This window comes from Xenopus laevis, chromosome 5L (assembly GCF_017654675.1).
Source record: "Xenopus laevis strain J_2021 chromosome 5L, Xenopus_laevis_v10.1, whole genome shotgun sequence".
Lineage (NCBI taxonomy): Eukaryota > Metazoa > Chordata > Amphibia > Anura > Pipidae > Xenopus > Xenopus laevis.
The window spans coordinates 63,022,220-63,030,134 of NC_054379.1; the positions used below are offsets into that span (position 1 = coordinate 63,022,220).

The 7,915-nt window shown below is 39.9% G+C and overlaps 1 protein-coding gene across 3 annotated transcripts in view; it reads left to right on the forward strand.

The window, feature by feature from the left end:
* Nucleotides 1–2,929, forward strand: part of tab2.L (TGF-beta activated kinase 1 (MAP3K7) binding protein 2 L homeolog) — a 102,565-nt gene extending 99,636 nt beyond the window's left edge. The window contains exons 12-13 of one of the 3 annotated variants that reach the window (XR_005961253.1): nt 506–652; nt 1,526–2,929. The gene's annotated coding sequence lies outside the window, so the exon portion shown is untranslated. The other 2 variants (XR_001935749.2, XR_005961252.1) reach the window with 2 other exon arrangements.
* Nucleotides 2,930–7,915: the final 4,986 nt, after the last annotated feature.

Sequence of the window (7,915 nt, forward strand, 5' to 3'; positions counted from 1 at the left end):
TTTCTGGCAGGCTGCTGTTTTTCCTTCTCAATGTAACTGAATGTGTCTCAGTGGGACATGGGTTTTTACTATTGAGTGCTGTTCTGAGATGTACCAGGCAGCTGTTATCTTGTGTTAGGGAGCTGTTATCTGGTTACCTTCCCATTGTTCTTTTGTTTGGCTGCTGGGGGGGAAAAGGGAGGGGGTGATATCACTCCAACTTGCAGTACAGCAGTAAAGAGTGATTGAAGTTTATCAGAGCACAAGTCACATGACTTGGGGCAGCTGGGAAATTGACAATATGTCTAGCCCCATGTCAGATTTCAAAATTGAATATAAAAAAATCTTTTTGCTCTTTCGAGAAATGGATTTCAGTGCAGAATTCTGCTGGAGCAGCACTATTAACTGATTAATTTTGAAAAAAAAAAATTTTCCCATGACAGTATCCCTTTAACATTTGGTTTAGAGCCAGGCATGTTCCAGGAGTGGACAATGGGATTGCTGACTCTCTCTCTCTCGTTTTCAGTTCAAAGAATTCAGAAAAAGGGCCCCCTATGCCGAGAGGGAGGGTCGGTTGGTCCCTGTATGTACACTTATGGAACCTCGTTTCGAACATCTAAACTACATGATGGTCAAATCATTGGCCAGTGCCACATGGTCTTCATATTTAAAGGTTTGGAAGGATTGGTTAGTGGTTGTGGATAATAATAGGGGTATTAAGTAGGGGTATTAGTTCCAGGGTTTATGCAACATTGTCCTATTTATCTGTACATTTAGAATTAGGTTATTCTGGTTCCACTATAGAAAAGAGTTTAGCGGCATTGTCATTTTTGTTTCAGCTATTCCAATGGCAGGACATCACTAAAGGATTTTATATACGGAAAATGCTAAAAGGGTGGAAAAAAGGTACCAAAAAACAGGATAAGAGACGCCCTGTGTCGTTTAAAATTTTGCTGGAAGTAATTAAGATGTTACCAGCTATTACCAGCTATTTGTATGTCACAGTTTGAGGTTAGCTTATTTAGTTTCGCTTTCTCTTTAGCCTTTTTTGGGGCCTTTCGAATAGGGGAATTCCCCATCAAAGAGCCGGCCTGGAAGTTTATGTTTCCAGCATACTAGGGTGACAGATAAGACAGTTTGTTTTAAAATCAGGCATTCTAAGACAGACCCTATGAGCAAAGGAAAATTGGTAACTCTACAATCAATTGGGGGTCAAGTTTGCCCTTTACAACTTGCATCAGACTATATGAATATCCGACCAAAAACTAATGGCCCATTGTTAATTCATCAGGATGTCTCTTTTTTTAACCAGATACCAATTTTTACGCATATTCCGAGCCTGCTTGAAAAATCTTTCATTACCGGGTGATAAATTTGCAAGTCATTCATTTAGAATTGGAGCAGCTACGGAAGCTTCCAGGTTGGGGCTAGCTGAAGAAACAATAAAACAAATAGGCAGATGGAAGTCAAAATGTTTTAGGAGTTATGTACGTCCACATCTCACCTTGTAATTTGTCTCATCCTTCTTCCTCATCTTTTTATGTAGGTTCTCCCCCTGCTACAGTATGGATATTGGGCCATTCATATGTTTATTGGGCAGCAAAGAGAGCCGGGAAGCGCACATATGGTAGAAATTTGGGTTTGGATCCATCAATAGTACGTATAAGGTGGCGTGGTATCAGGAGCCTCCGATGGTCACAAATATTACCAGAGGTAATACAGTTAAAAGGGATATCGAGGGGACCTAAGATATTAATTATACATGCAGGGGGCAATGACATTGGGCATAGAAAAAAATTAATTTATTCCATAAAACAGGATTTAACCCGTTGTAGACATATGATAGGAGGCATAAAAATTATTTGGTCTGAGGTAGTGTCCAGAGTAAATTGGAGGGGTGCTAGGGACACCAGTGCAATTGAGAACTGCCGCAAAAAACTAGACAGTTTCTGCATTTGTGAGACGAACAGGGGGTATAGGCATTGAGGCATAGGGAGTTAGAAAATGATAATAAAGCATTACTCAGAAAAGATGGAGTCCATTTAAACAGAATAGGTTTAGACATTTTGAACATGAATTTCCAGACAGGAATAGAAAATGCCTTGGCTTTGCTGGGGCGTCAGTCCTGCAGGGGTACGCAGACTGACGGTGGCAGAGTTATGCCATGATAAAGGAAATGGTGGGTTATGCAGTTAAGGATCTGTAGCTTACGGCTTAGATCCACATCAGGCTGCTGGAGACCCCTGGGATCGATTGTTAATTTGCGCCTGCAGTCATCATTGGCTGCAGCAGGCGTATATGTTGTTTCATGTTCAATAAAGCTGTGGCCAATACAATTGCAATCAAAATATGTGTATTTGTTATTATTTAAGGTGGTGGGCCCAGCTACATATTTTTGTTCACAATTTTAGATTTGGTCCCTTGGCTGCCAGGATCACCCGTAGGTCCTAATAGGGAACTCGGGTCCATGGCTGCGGGACCAATAAACAAATTAGTAACATGTTCACGCCCTAATTGGTTAATTGATAAATTAACCCCATTGGCAACAACACTTAATTGAAGGAAGGGAGATGGTTTAAAATAACCCAGCTGACAGAGCAGCCTTTCTTATTTGAGAAAAAGCACCCTCCCACCCTCCGCTGGGTTTATCAGAATTTTCTGTAATATTGTTTTTTCCACTGTTTAATTTTGTTTTGTTTTATTGTCACAGCTTTAATTGGCGGAGTTATGCAAATGCCATGATAAAGGAAATGGTGGGTTATGCAGTTAAGGATCTGTAGCTTATGGCTTAGATCCACATCAGGCTGCTGGAGACACCTGGGATCGATTGTTAATTCGCTCCTGCCGTCATCATTGGCTGCAGCAGGCGTATATGTTGTTTCATGTTCAATAAAGCTGTGGCCAATATAATTGCAATCAAAATATGTGTATTTGTTATTATTTAAGGTGGTGGGCCCAGCTACATATTTTTGTTCACAATTTTAGATTTGGTCCCTTGGCTGCCATATGTTTCTATAACCTACATAGACAGGTAGAAACATTACGTAACTTGTGTGTACAATATTCTATGAGCAATTTATTGAAGGTGGTTTCTCTTAACGTGCAGGTTTCTCCAAACAAAGGAGCATTTTGATTTTATTGTTCTGCCTATATTAACATACCTTTACAACAAACATTACGTAACTTGTGTGTACAATATTCTATGAGCAATTTATTGAAGGTGGTTTCTCTTAACATGCAGGTTTCTCCAAACAAAGGAGCATTTTGATTTGATTGTTCTGCCTATATTAACATACCTTTACAACAACATCATGCCAGAAAATCCAAACAGTGCCCAGTATAGTATACAGCCTCATCTACCAATGAAATAAGAGGTTGCTATCAGTTTATAGCAAGACTCACCTTCAATAAACACCACATGACAAACTTGTTGACCCTAACAGTCAATATATAATTGTTGTTGCAGGGCTTAGAAGATGATTCTATTGCGCTATTTTCATACTATGCTCCTAAAGTTAACCAATTTGATTTTCTCCAGGACTGGCCTGATTTCCTCCCAAGTACAGGGACTATGTTTGATGGCTGCAGACTCTGACTTATCTTTGGACCCTAATATGGACAAATCCCTGTTGAGTGTATATAATCCACCATCATGTAAGCAACTGTTGACTTCATATTTTTGCCTCCATGGGTACTGCTGATATTTGAAGAGAACTCGACTCACATAAAAGAAACTCAACATTCTAGTCACATCTGCATTTTTTATATTCTACAACTGACCAAATTTATTTCAGTATCATTAATTCAAATGTCCTCTAGAATTCTTACAGTTCCATGATCAGAACACCTATTTGGAGTTGCAATAATCTTATACTTCTAAATATAAAACAAAAAACTGGAAAGACAATAACTTATTACTTTGAGGAGAATTGCGTCTTGGTTACCACACATAATAACATGGGAAGCCCACATTAAACTGGCAGCACACAAAAACAGGCTAAACAAGCAATCTCAGACCTAACTATGGATGCCGCCTGTTTACGTCACTACAGATCTGATGGACAACACGCAGCCTGAGATGGATGTTGAAGTGCCGTCTCAGCCTGTGCCGCAGCCTCTCCACTATGTTTCTTTTGAGAAACTGTATCCCGGGGAACCCAGGGGGGATGTTATCATATCCCTCCGAGTGCATGTATTCAATGAAATACTGGAGCTGCTCCTCGTTAAGCATTCCAGGATCTGCCAACTTGTCACTGGAAAAGTTTTCCACTCCTACAGGTGTATGGTTAGGGCATTGGGTAGTTATACTTGTGATGCCCAATTTTGATGTGCATATGACGAGCGTCACAAGACATGCGACAAATGAATCTGCTATTCTATTGAGTGGCCCTAAAATCCATTATTCTTTTTTTTTGGTTGCACCTTAAATATAATGCAAAACCTTCAATATAAGTATAATCCAACACAACATTAGCTGAAGACTGAAGAGAGTTGTTATTTGTATGATGATGACTTATGAGGCAGCACTCGTTTCAGAGAATTCATTTGTTTACTTGCAGACATCTCACTTAGAGGCAGGACTTTGGGTAGTAGTATGATAGAAGGCCATACATGGAAGAGTAATTTTACCTGCATTCGTTTCAGAGTGCATCTCTTGCGAGTGCACTTAGAGGCAGCAGTTAGCAACAGGACTTGCTAGTACTCTTCTCAAAAGGCCACAGACAATAGCCATAGAGACATGATTTCAAATGTAAGCACACATTGAAGAGTGCCAATATGATTGCAGGTGTCTAGAGAGCACTTGGAGGCAACAGGTCTTTATTAGTAGTGGCACAAGGCAAGTGACGGCAATAGCTTTGAAAGATTTGATTATTTCTTTAAGAGACTGTAATTGGCATGAATTCAGGTGTCTCTAGGTTTTCTACACTCTGTAGAATAGAGAGTAGGACCCAGCTTGAGTAACTGACAACTAGACCCCACCAACATGAAAACTGCATTTCACAGATAGTAAATGACAGTCAGAATTGACATACCCCAACCGGAATACATTTGCCAACCATGCTGCAGTAGTAGAAGCAACATTATTCAAAGCCTTGACTGGCCTCAACTAGAATAAATTTGCCAACTATGCGACAGTAGTGCAAGTAAAATTATTAGGAGCCTTGACATACCCCAACCAGAAGAAATTTGCCAACTATGCAGCAGTAGTAGAAGCAACATTATTAGTAGTCTTGATAGGCCTCAGTTAGAAGAAATTGGCCAACAATGCGGCAGTAGCAGCAACATTATTAGCCTTGATAGGTCTCAACCAGAAGAAATTTGCCAACTACACGGTAGTATTAGAAGCAACATTATTAGTAGCCTTGAAAAGGCCTCAGCTAGAAGAAATTTGCCAACAATGCGGGAGAAGTTGCAGCATCAGCAATATTATTATTATCCTTGATAGGCCTCAGCCAGAAAATATTTGCCAACTATGCAGCAGTAGTACAAGTAAAATTATTAGAAGCCGTGACAGACTCCGCATCAGAAGAAATTTGCCAACTACGTGGCAGTATTAGAAGCAACATTATTAGTAGCCTTGACAGGCCTCAACTAGAAGAAATTTGCCAACTATGCAGCAGCAACATTAATATTAGTCTTTATAGGCCTCACCCAGAAGAAATTTGCCAACCAAGCTGCAGTAGTAGAAGCAACATTATTAGTAGCCTTGATAGGCCTCAGCTAGAAGAAATTTGCCAACAATGTAGTAGCAGCAGCAGCAGCAACATTATTATAAGCCTTGATAGGCCTCAACCAAGAGAAATTTGCCAACTACACGGCAGTATTAGAAGCAACATCATTAGTAGCCTGTTGGGTCTGTGCCTCGGTGAGTGTCTGTTCCAATGATACAGTCCAATGCCATTTCGAAGTTTCAATCAGAGAAGGAAGTTTATTCAGTACAAAAGCATTCAGTAGCTCTGAATGTCACATATATCTTTATACTGTAATATCGCATCAGCATAGAAAATATTAGCCATACATGATTGGTTACATTCAGCATAAAGGTGTGACTACCTTTTTTTCAAACTGATTTTAGTTCTTATTCTAAGTAACCTCGAAGCCCAAGACTGCACCATTACATAACATGTTGTTTATAGAACCATCTTCCACCTTATCTAACAGCTAGCCTATAAACTTATGTTCCTGTACAATCATGTTTCTTTCTGCATACATAAACAAAATATTCAAGGAAAAAAATATTTTCAGCTTGACCGGACGTAAGCAGTGGCGTAACTACTGGGGGAGCAGGGGGTGCGATTGGGCCAGGGCCCGCACCCCCGGCAGCTCACACGCCACGAATTGCAGCCATACGGCGGGGGCGGCTGCGCGGCCACCCCCTCTGCCCTTTGCTGCCTCAACGTACCTCTCCCTCTTCTTTGACGATCGTCGATCTGCCTGTGTCTCTCTCCTCTCTGTTCAGCTCCCCCCTCCTTCTCCAGTCGCAGCACGCTCCTTCTGTCCCTCCCACACCCTGTCATTCTTCAGTCTCGCTCTGTCTGCCCCTCCCACCTACATCTCTCTCCAGCCTTGTGCCCTCATTCTCCAATCTGTTTCACTCCCTCTGTCCCTCTCCTTTCATCTCAAGTGTTGCTCATCCCCTACATCTTCCATCCTCCGTGTCTTCTTTCCCCTTATGCCACAACCTGCAGCAATACAACATGCTCAAGAGTCAATATAAGGGTAAGTGTGGCATTGTGTACAATAATAAAAATCAGAGGCAAAGAACTTCTTACTTATTTACTTCTTACTTATTTATAATGAATAATGCACCCCCTACCAAAATTTATAAAGAAATTGGAAGTCACCTCAGAGTTACATGACCCGTATAAAAGCCTGCGGCATTGTGCTTTTATATGGTCGCGTAACTCCTCAGTGACTTCTAATATCTTTATAAATTACAGTAGGGGGTGCATTATCCACTATATAATACAATGAAACCTCAATTTTACATGTCCTTTTTTACATGTAACTTTTAGTATGTTATATAATGGCAAATTCTAAGAAACTTTTCAAGTGGTCTTCATTATTTATTTTTATTGTTTTTGAATTATTTTCCTTCCTCTTCTATTTCTTTCCAGCTTTTAAATGGGGGTTATTGACCCCATCTAAAAACAAATACTACTTTTTAAAGACTCATTTGTGTATTTAGGCACTCTTCTATTCATATTTAAGTCTCTTATTCAAATCATTGCATGGTTCCTAGGGGAATTTGGACCTTAGGAACCAGATTGCTGAAATTGCAAATTGGAGAGCTGCTGAATAAAAAGCTAAATAACTCAAAAACCAACAAATAAAATAAAATGAAAACCAATTGCAAATTGTCTCAGAATATCCCTCTCTACATCATACTGTTACTCATAGGTGAACAATCCCTTTAGGGGGGCCCAGTTGTAAATTTCTGTACCGGGGCCCTTAGGGGTCTAGTTACGCCACTGGACGTGAGCTTTAGAAATAGAAAATGGTATCGAAATGAACCAGAGTTCAGGTTATATAGGCCTCAGACTAACTAGAATTCGACAGTTCTCCCTTTGAAATTTTTTTATTTTCACTAACTAGTGAAGATTACTGAGATTAGTCTGAATCATATGAACATACTGATGGTCATTGAGGAACTCATTTATTTACCCAGTCTCGTTGGGGTAATGGGGTAGGATATCACAGGATTATCTTCAATAATGAGTACTTCTTTAGTCGTGTTAATTTCAGATATTACCTTTACCTGGACATAATGATTATCTGACAATTTGTTGGTTTTGGTATTGCGAGAGATATGACATGGCTTTTGGAATTAACTCTCTGACATGACATAACAAACATGAGTGATAAATAATTGCAGCAATAAAAATTGTAGATACAATAGAACCCCAAAAACTGCCAAACAAACTAGAAAGGAACC